At 35.9% G+C, this 10,884-nt stretch overlaps 1 long non-coding RNA gene across 1 annotated transcript; it reads left to right on the top strand.

The window, feature by feature from the left end:
- Window positions 1–2,478: 2,478 nt before the first annotated feature.
- On the top strand, window positions 2,479–3,121 carry LOC130469257 (uncharacterized). Its single transcript, XR_008929680.1, has 3 exons — window positions 2,479–2,539; window positions 2,675–2,748; window positions 2,836–3,121. It is a non-coding gene; the product is annotated as an uncharacterized lncRNA (long non-coding RNA).
- The last annotated feature ends 7,763 nt before the right edge of the window (window positions 3,122–10,884 follow it).

Raw genomic sequence — 10,884 nt, forward strand, 5'->3', positions numbered from 1 at the left:
GATAGTTCCATCTAAGTTGTTGGTAGTTACCTTGATTTACTGTGACGAAAAGTACACTCACGCACAATTGGCGGTTCCTCAAAATTTAAGTTCCCCAAATTCAATTATTTTGGCGGTTCTCCAAATTTCATCTCTCAATTTTGTTAAGAAAACCCAAAATTTTCTCTCTCCTCACAAAAAATTCCCAAAATTTTCTCTCTCCTTACAAAAAATTCCCAAAATTTTCTCTCTCCTAAAATTACCCAAAAATATCTCTCTACTAAAATTCCCAAAAAATTTCTCTCTCAGTGGTAGTGTGGACGGCGGAAGGGTGGTTCGCGGAGAACGGTGGTTGGGTGGTCTCGGAGAACGGTGGTTGGGTAGTCTCAGAGAACGGTGGTTGGGTGGTCTTGCAGAACGGTGGCTGGTGGGTTGTTCCGTGCGAACATATCGAGATGCAGGGTGGTAAGGAGATGCGAACAGAGATTGGGAGGTGCTGGTGGTTGCGAAGGAAAGCCGGCGGAAGTTACGCTGGTGGTTAGGACGTAGTTGAACTTGTGGTGGTGGTTGCACTAGTGGAAAAACAATCATTTGCATCACCACATTTGCCTCGCACATTTAAACATGTGACGCAATTGACAGTTTTAAGCATTAAAATTAGTCATTTGCGTCGCAGAATTACTAATCTGTGACGCAAATGACTCTAAGATCATCTTAGAGTCATTTGCGTCGCAGATTAGTAATAATGCGACGCAAAATATTACCTCATTTGCGTCGCAGATTTACTAATCTGCGACGCAGATGACTCTAAGAGTCATCTGCGTCGCAGATTAGTAATTCTGCGACGCAAATGAGGTAAAAAAAATTCGGACGTGTCAATGGGTTTCTACCTCTCTCCTCAAACACACTCTCTCCTAATTCTACCTCTCTCCTCAAATACTCTCTCTCTCCTAAACTCCCTGCTTCTTCCTCTCTCCTCAAACCCGATCCAGTTTCTGCCTCTCTCTCCTCAACCTCACCTCTCAAATTTTCCTCCGGCAAGGTTCTTGCAAAAAAATTCGGTTTGTAAATGAGGTAAGTCTTCCATCTCTTTCCTCCTTTCTTCAATTCTTTTAGGTTTTAGAACTTTCACTTTTGTTTAAGTTTTTGATTCTTCAATTCTTTATGATAGGTTTCGACAACGGAAGAGGGAGAATCGGGGTCGTAGAAGAGGTGGAGGAGGGTGTCGGAGGTGGAAGCGTCATTGAAACCGCCGGCGTCGCACCCTTGCTACTGTCGCAATCGAAGCATCTATTTCGAAATCCTTGGAAAGGGAAGCTTGACGGCGGAGGTTTCTGGAGAAACTAAATTGACGGCGGCGAGGTGGAGGAAGGAGGCGGGACTGTTAGTCGGAGGTGAGAATTTTGTAATGCTTCCATCTGTCTCCTTCATTCTTCATTTAGTTAGGGTTTTGAACTTCAGTTTATGTAATTTTGGATTTTCGATTGAATTCTATTGAGTTTGCTCATTTTACTTTTTGATTAATGTTCTTGATTCTGTTTTATTGTGATTGAACTTGACTTTGAGTGGAAATTGAACTGGATTTATGATGAATGGTTGACGATTGTGTCTCCATTTTCGTTCTTAAGACTAAATAGCTTGATTTATGTAAACATGGTGGAAGTTTGATTGGTGTTCCTGTTTCTGTGGAAAAATTGATTTTTCTAGGGGTTATTTTGAGCTGAGGTCCAACCTTATGAGATATGAGATACCAGACATCCAATTTATGTTATTTCTTTAATAATCGTCTGCCATGGCATGTATATCCTGATGATTGTAGTTTCTTAGTTGGAATGATTTGCTTGCTTTATATGGAAATTTCCATACAAGCACTTTGTCTTGCTGAATTGCAGTTTGTCTTGCTGCTTTATACTTCAGCACCCATGTAACTTGATGATCATTAGATTTTGACTTGCGTTTATGTAAAATTCCCAACAACATATATCAGATGATTGATTGTTTTTCCATTTAACTTGTGATTGTATTGATGGAGGTGGCAGTTCTCCTTGTTTAGATCATTGGCTAATGTGGGAGCAATGGTTGGTGCAATTGCTAGTGGTCAGATTTCTGAATACATTGGGCGCAAAGGGGTATGAAATTTTATCCCTTTCCTGCAATTTATTGATGGTTTTTAACATATAGAATTTGTGTCATTGTCACCCATTGTTGTCTCTTAAAAAGGGTCCTACTTGATATGAACATTAACAGATGTTCATAAGTCATAACAATGTCTGTTGTACTGTATTTTTTTTTTAATTATGATTTCCTGTTTTTAATTAATTGCAGTCACTGATGATTGCTTCAATCCCAAATATCATTGGATGGTTGGTCGTATCATTTTCGAGAGTAAGTGAGCTATATAAACGAGCATTGTGCTATTTGTTTATCTTCAATACCAAATATTATTGATTGGTTGGCTGGTCGTATCATTTCTGTATTGTTGAACCATCTATAGGATACCTCATTTCTGTACATGGGGCGACTGCTGGAAGGTTTTGGTGTTGGTATTATTTCCTACACGGTAAATCTTGCCATTCATCAGAGTTGTCGAATTGACTGTCATATGTTACGTTTTAGCAGATTCATAATTTTTTTTAATGTAATTAGGTGCCTTTTTCTGATGATGTTTGATAACATTGAATTCATGACATTGCAGGCACAGTGGTAGATACTAAAATATGTCACCCAACCGATTTTGATTTCTTTCTATGCAGTCATGCTGGTATTCAGGTGAGTTTTTCAGCGAGTTTTAATAGAGTTATAGATAGCTTACATTTTTTCTTTAGAAATAACAAATAGCACAACCGTTTTCTTCAGGGAACCAGCAGACCAGCTCATTACCATGTTCTCTGGGACGATAACAAATTCTCAGCTGATGAGATACAATCTCTAACGAACAATCTCTGTTATACGTAAGCAGACCCCCCAACTAATATTAGAAGCAAGGGAAACACTAGAAGATTCTGGGCAGCAACTATTTTTTTTTTTTGTTGGGTGTCAAGAGAAACCGTTAGATGGAATACATTGTTGTAGATATTTCAAGCTTTTGTATTGTAAGATTTATGAAGGTACTGCCTTTATGTATTTAGTCTTATTGATTTGATGTGGTTCTATTTAATAGGTTTCATTTTACTATATATATATATATATATATATATATATATATATATATATATATATATATATATATATATATATATATATATATATATATATATAGTAAAATGGAACCTATTTTTTTTACAAATTTCAAAGTCATTTGCGTCGCACATTAAGCTATTGTGCGAGGCAAATGACTTACTTTTTTGGTGCTCAAATTGTCATTTGCGTCGCACATTAAGCTATTGTGCGTGGCAAATGACTTATTTTTTGGCGCCTGAAAAGTCATTTGCAACGCACATTAAGCTAATGTGCGTGGCAAATGACTTTTCAACATGGTGCCTGAAAAGTCATTTGCCTCGCACATTTGCTTAATGTGCGACGCAAATAAGGGTCATTTGCGTCGAGAGCTTTTGCCACGCACAATGTGCGACGCAAATGCACTTAAATGTGCGATGCAAATGACCCTTTTTCCACTAGTGTTGGGACGTGGTTGACCGCGTGCTGGTGGTAGGGACGTGGTTGTGATGGGGGTAGTTCGTTGGTGGTGGTTGCGAAGATAGATGGCGGTAGTTCGGTGGTGGCGGTGGGACGGAAGGCAGAATACTGGGCGGGCAATTCAGGCCCGAACAACATTATTTTTTGAGGTTCCCAAGTATAGGTTTGCTATATAACAAAAATCTGTAACTTATCACACAAAAAATAATTGTGCCTTGGTGGTTTCACAATTTCTAAAGTATTATTGACATTTAGGTTCGGGGTTGAAGCCTTGATGAAAACTTTTTTTTTGAGATTTTTTGGCGTTTATTTTTATACCCTCAAAAATAAAAAGATAAAAGTTTATGCTATAATATATCTATAGTCTATTTGTTTAATTTCCATTTATAGATTAATTTGTTTAAGCTTTTAAGATAATTATTTAAAAGATTTTCATTTATATCACTCACGAGATTATTTTTTTTGCGATGGGAAAACATAAAAAAACCTTTAATTTTAGATTAAGTCGATTGAATATTCAAAATTGACAAAATAATTTACAACTAACTTGGAGAGCATAAAATATATTGAAATTACCAAAACACGAACAATGACTTTATTCTTAACTTTATGTGTTGGTAGTGTCCATCTACATTGTTGGTAGTTACCTTAAACAATTTTTATATATAAATACTTCTTTTCTAGGATATTTTACTATACTTTTTTTTTAATTTTAACTTTGTTTCATATTTTGTAGCTTCATTAGTTTAACTAACGATGTTAACAAATTATAGTTGGCCCAAATTGAATTTTCAAAAACAAGCTCAAAGAAACTCATTCAACAACTATAATTTCGAATTTGAACACAGAAATACATTCAACAACTACACTTTTGAATTTTAATAAATAAATTGATTTTATAACTCTAATTTTGAATAAAAGAACTAGAAAAATCCGTAATGCAGATCTAAATGATAAATTAAGCTATATGACAACTAAATCAAAATAGTCAAATAAAATCTAAAGAATCTAAAACCTAATTAAGCCAAAATATAAGAAATAAAGGTAAACTTGAATAAAAATTATAAGAAAATAACCTAGAAATTTAAGAATTGTTTATATTTAAAAATTGTTTAAGGAAACTACCAACAATGTAGATTGGACATTACCAACACACAAAGTCAAGAACAAAGTCCTTGTTCGTGATTTTTAGGATTTTCCAAAACAAAATATAGATTGACATTTTTGGTGGTGGTGGTGTCCTTTTGTTTTTTTTTATATACTTAAACTAATATGCAAAATCGATATCTGATTTCCATTTCAAATATTTTTACAATAGGAGAGAAACTTAGGATGAGCAACTCACGAACAAACCCAATCAAGAATCGGTCAAACTTATTTTTTAAGTTAATAAACAAACTTGAATAAACAAATTAAGCTCCTTAAATAAACTAGCCAAGCTCGAACAATTTCATGCTCGACTCGTCAATATTCGTAAAGATAATTTATGTTGAAATATTGAAGAACCTTGCATCAAATTAAAGAAATATATAAAATTTTGTTATAAAGGTAATTAATTAAGGATCATTTAGTTTAACAAGCTCGATTAAGACTAAGTAATTGTTATAACTCTTGTTCTATAATTTAGCCTTGAAAGCCCATATTTACAACGTTTTAAGAATATGATATGAAATGTGCATTGTTAAACGTGAACTAGGAATTAAACATCATTATTGAACGGAGGAAGCAAGTCACAAGTCAAAATAAATTCATTTGGTCAATATTTTTTCTATAAAATGCCGATACTTTCGGGAACTACTCGCAAACAAGCTCGGTCAAAACTCATTCAAACTCGTTTTTTAAGTTAATAAGAAAGCTTGAATAAGTAAGTTTGAAATGTGCATTGATAAACATGCAATAGAAATTAAAAAAACATTATTGAACGGAAAAACTGTGTAATAAGTCAAAACAAGCTTAAATTAGGTTTCACTTGGCTATAACCCCTTTCTTGTTTCCTTTAAATTTATTTGGCTAATACATTTGTTATACAATTTCAATACTTAGACCTAATTTTTTTTAATAATCTCTATTTAAGCTTAAGTTCAAATTCGATATGCAAACGAGTATGTTCCTGGACTAAGGTCGAACATACAAGTTTGGTTGAGTTTTGACGAGCTTGTTTGCGAGTAGTTTGCGCCGCGAAAGTATCTGCTTATTTGCTCCACTATTTAAAAAAATTTGAAATGGAAATCATATATTGGTTTTCCATATTAATTGAAAACAAATGGGGAAAAATACTTATTTTGAAATACTTAGAACGAAAAATTATTCATGGTAACTACTAACAACATATATGGACATTACCAATATACTATCCAACAACAATGTCAATTATATCTTGTTTTGGATAGTCCAATCTACGTTTTTGGTGGTTACCTTAATTTACTATGACAAAAAGTACACGCACGTACAATTGGCGGATGCTCAAAATTTAAGTTCCTCAAATTCAATTATCTTGGTGATTCTCCAAAATTTTGAAATTACCAAAATACGAACAAGGACTTTGTGCTTAACTTTGTGTGTTGGTAATGTCCATCTACATTGTTGGTATTTACCTTAAATAATTTTTTAAAAATATAATTACTTTTTAATTTTTCTAGGATATTTTACTATACTTTTTATTCATTTTTACCTTTGTTTCATATTTTGTAGCTTCATTAGTTTAACTAACAATTTTTATTCTTTTAACTCCTAATTATGTAATTTATTTATGCATTAAAACCAACAAAAATAATAATTATGCTTGGTCATGTCCAGTACTATGTATGGTCATTGTCAATCTTCACTACGTTGATGATTTGTTTGTAATGTCCAACCTCATATTTGGTAATTACCACATTTCTATAATTAATTTCAAAACCGACAGTTGTCGTCGTCTTCTTCCATTTTAATGCACTATTCATCATATTATTTCTCATACTCCCAGTAGCTTTCATGGCTTCAAAGTTTCGAGGAATAGTTGAATTAAAAAAAATTATATCGTTTGAATTTAAAGATGGGTAATTAGTAGAATTGAATAACACTTATATCTGAAGCATAAATCAATAAAAACCTTGAAAAGGCCAAGAATTTTATCAAATTAGAATAAATCCATATTGAATTTGCAAAGACAAGCTCAAAGAAACTCATTCAAAATCCATGAGTTAATATACAAGGATAATTCTGACTTTAATATTCATAAACATAAAACCAAATAAATTTTCAGATCTAAATAATAAAGTACAATCAAATAAAATCTAAAAATCTAAAATGCGATTTTAATCTCAATGTTCATAGCTTTTATTGGTGATAGTGAGGATATGTTGCCCGAAATTTCCCTGAGAGCTTCGAATTTGAGAGAGAGAGAGAGAGAGAGAGAGAGAGAGAGAGAGAGAGAGAGAGAGAGAGAGAATGTGTGATAGTTGCTGGAGAAGTGGTGAGGATTGGTTAGTTAGGGTAGAGAATATTTATACTTGAGGTTAAAAGGTGGAGTGATGTGAATTTGGTCTTGGGCCTATGTAAAGAAGTCCATCGAAAACATACGTGTAGCTTTTCCCAAATTAATTAAGGTAACTACCAGTAATATACATGGTAATTGTCAATCTTCACTACACTGATGGGCTTGGTTGGTCATGTCCAACCTAATATTTGGTAATGACCATAGTTCTATAATTAATTGTAAAATCAACAACTCTTATCGTATTTTCCTTTTCAAGGCATTGTTCATCATCTTCTCCCCTATACTCTCAGTATGCAGTAATGTTCAGGAAAATAGTTGTAAACTTCAAAAAAGTTCCTAAGAAGCTAGACCTATACTACAACCTTTATTTACAGATCTAAACAAATACACACTAAATTTGCAATACTTAGATCTAAATTTTGGGACAACCAGAATGAACCCCCAACCACGCAAATTCAAAGAAAATTAGTAGTGAGATTCACCACGCAAATTGAAATTGTAAATTAAAAACTTAAATTCGTTTCACAAAAATAATTTGAGTTAAAAATACTTTGGGAAATTTTAGGCAAGGGAAATTGTTTGGTGAATTTTAGGAGAGAGAAAATTTTGGGAATTTTGAAAGAGAGAAATTTGGGGAATTTTAGGAGAGAGAAATTTTTTGTAAATTTTTGTGAGGAGAGAGAAAATTTTGGGTTTTTAACAAAAATTGTAGATGAAAATTTTGGAATACCGCCAAAATACTTGAATTTGAGTGACTTAAATTTGTTGAATCGCCAATTGTAAGTGCGTGTACTTTATGTCCTGGTAAGTTAAGGTAACTACCAACAACATAAATGGAAACTATCCAAAACAAGATATAATTGACATTGTTGTTGGATAGTATGTTGGTAATGTCCATATATGTTGTTAGTAGTTACCATGAATACTTTTTAGATCTAATTATTTCAAAATAGGTGTTTTCCCCCCATTTGTTTTCAATTAATATACTTCAATTAATATGCAAAGCCAATATATGATTTATGTTGTGGGATCTTTTACGATGATGACGTGTCACGCGTTCCTCGGAGGTATCAAGTATGACGTGGCACGAACTTCTGGTAACCTGCAAAACAAGAATATTCCCGTAGGAATATTCCCTCCGATGCTTAAGTAAGTATAAGCTAGAGAGAGAAGTTATTTGTAGAGAGAAGGCAGAGCAAAGATAGTTTTAAGTTGGTGGGAATGAATTTAATTCTCTTACCTTAGGATCTGAGCCTTTTATAGGGCTAGGGTTTCTTAGGAATTGATCCCTCAACCCTAGCTAGGGGACACGTGCCCCTTAGGGATTTAGGACACGTGTCATTTGGCCAACAATGATGAGCCTTTCGCAAATTAGGCTGGAGAAAGTGGGCTTTGCAAAATAAGGTTTTGCCCTTTATCTCGTTTGAGTACCAAGGCCTGAGCCTACTTCCTAGGCTTGGGCCCATGAACCATCTGGGCTGGCTCGATTGGTCATTGTGGCTTCTTTAGGCCTTAAGGTGGAGATATTTAGGCCCATATCATTTGCCCCTCATGAGGGAACAGACGTTAGTTTTCACTGCTCGTGGGTTATCCGATAAGGCGACGACTCGTGGCAGGGGTAATCATTTCTTACCCCTCTATAAATAAGTGGCAAGTTTGAGTGATTTTCCCCCTCATTTTTAGTAATCATTTGAGAGAAACAGGAGAAGGCGATTTCCGGCGTCCAGCATCCACCAGTAGACACTGTAGCACAACCACAATCTTCAAAGTCCTGTTCTTGCAGTTCTTCATCGAATTTCTTTTGAAATCTTCTCTTCGATCTATCAGGTAACATTTAATTTGGAAAAACTTGTTTGTTAATTTTGGTCATTCCTTGTTCTCTTTTCTTATCTATGATGTGAGGGCCTCGTCAAAACTGAGGGCGGCGGCCTGCTATTTTGACGTCTTCATTTCTCAAGTTATGCCCCTCGTCTTGAGCCAATTCTTCAGCCTGTGCAGGATATCATGGTGCAAATAGAAGACGAGCCATATTTCGAAGGGGAATCTTCTTCCCCCTTAGAGGAGGACGCCCCCACAAACGAGCGCGCCGACGGTGCACCAGTGGGCCCTTTAGGTGGAGAAGAAGGCCACCTTCACCCCTATGAGATTTTCCCACTTCAAACGTGGCTGAACTTTCTTACCGCCAAGGGGGAGGATTATGGGGCGTCTCTATACTTAGGTTCTGAGTACAAGTTTTGCATGCCAGCCGGCATAGACTGTACCATCTTTGGCTTAGTACAAGGGAGTTCGCCGTGTACAACTCCTTTTTAAATCTAGGCATGAGGTTTCCTCCTCACGCTTTTGTGGTGGAGGTGTTGGACGGCTTCAACATTGGTTTGAACCAAATGTCCCCCAACTCCTGGGCCGGCGTTTTTGTCTATATTGCCCGGTGTGAGCTTGAGGGTATCACTCCCTCCTTCCCAGCATTTCTCAGGATAGCCTCAATGACTCAAGTTCCTCGTTCTGCCGAAGGTTGGTTAGCTCTTACTTATAAGGGCACTTACCGGACGGTGATGGGCAAGGCGTCCAAATGGCATCACTAGAGGAAGAAGTGGGTGGTTATCAGAACCACCAACTTAGAGATGTGCAGCAGGATGAGACGTTGGACGCTTCAACCCAACTTTGTTGGGAAAAGCGGTTCCTTTCCTCTAATTTTCGTCGCCCTCTGGAAACGGATCTCGTCTTTGTTCAAGGCCAAGCCGCTTTCAGTTGGGACCAAGACGGCTTATATACCCGAGGGGTGGTTGCCTCATTTGGATAAGTTGGGCGATCCCGTTTTCCTCTCGGCTGTGGGCTTGTGTCACTAGACGAAAAATCCTTATAAGTTGCTCATCAAAGGTTGCCCTTATCAAACAAGAGCAACTTTTAAGAACAAAAAAAATTAAAAAAAAAAAAAAATTTAAATCTGAAATTTTCCTAAAAAACAAACGCAGCCTTTAAACAAAAAAAGAAGTAAACCAACTCTGCTCTCTCGGTCTCTCCTCCCTGCACCTAGTCTCTCACATGTGAACCATCTCCCTGCAGTTGACCGGCGAAACCACGATCACCAGCGAAGCCACTGGCTCTCTCCTCCTTCTCAAGTGACCGGTGAAACCACACTCACACACTCGCACCCTCTCTCCTCCTTCTCAGGCCTATTTCGACCCAAATGACCCTTAGGCTTGCATAACGAACTTGAAATGAGTTTCATAAACATATAACTAATCATATGAATCATGAAAAAGGGTTAGAATGTGGAAATAGGTTCGTTTTTTGGTAGTGGGATCGAAAATGCCATTTTTTTTTGCCATAAATGACCTATATCGACCCAAATGACCCATAGGCGTGAATAACGAACTTGAAATGAGTCTTATAAACATATAAATAATCATATGAATCATGAAAAAGATTTAGAAAGTGTCCTTAGGCTCATTTGTTGATATTTGGGATCGAAAATGCCATTTTTGGCCAAATATGATCTATATCAAGTCAAATGTGCCTTAGATGTGCATAAAGAACTTGAAATGAATATTTAGTACACCCAGAAAGTTGTTTTCGCGACCAATATAATTTTTTTTTTCCGCATATGAAACTTAATTTAATTTATTGGTTTGCATGTACGTTGTTATTTTAAAGGTTTTCAAAACTCCAAGGGAGGGGCCCTTTACCAAAGAGGAGTTGGATGAAGTTCGAGACAAGTGGGCTACTTACTTCAACGATTGTGAGCTACCCTCAATGTAATAAATAGAGCAGGCTTGTAGTTATCCGTGACT

This window comes from Spinacia oleracea, chromosome 3 (assembly GCF_020520425.1).
Source record: "Spinacia oleracea cultivar Varoflay chromosome 3, BTI_SOV_V1, whole genome shotgun sequence".
NCBI lineage: Eukaryota > Viridiplantae > Streptophyta > Magnoliopsida > Caryophyllales > Amaranthaceae > Spinacia > Spinacia oleracea.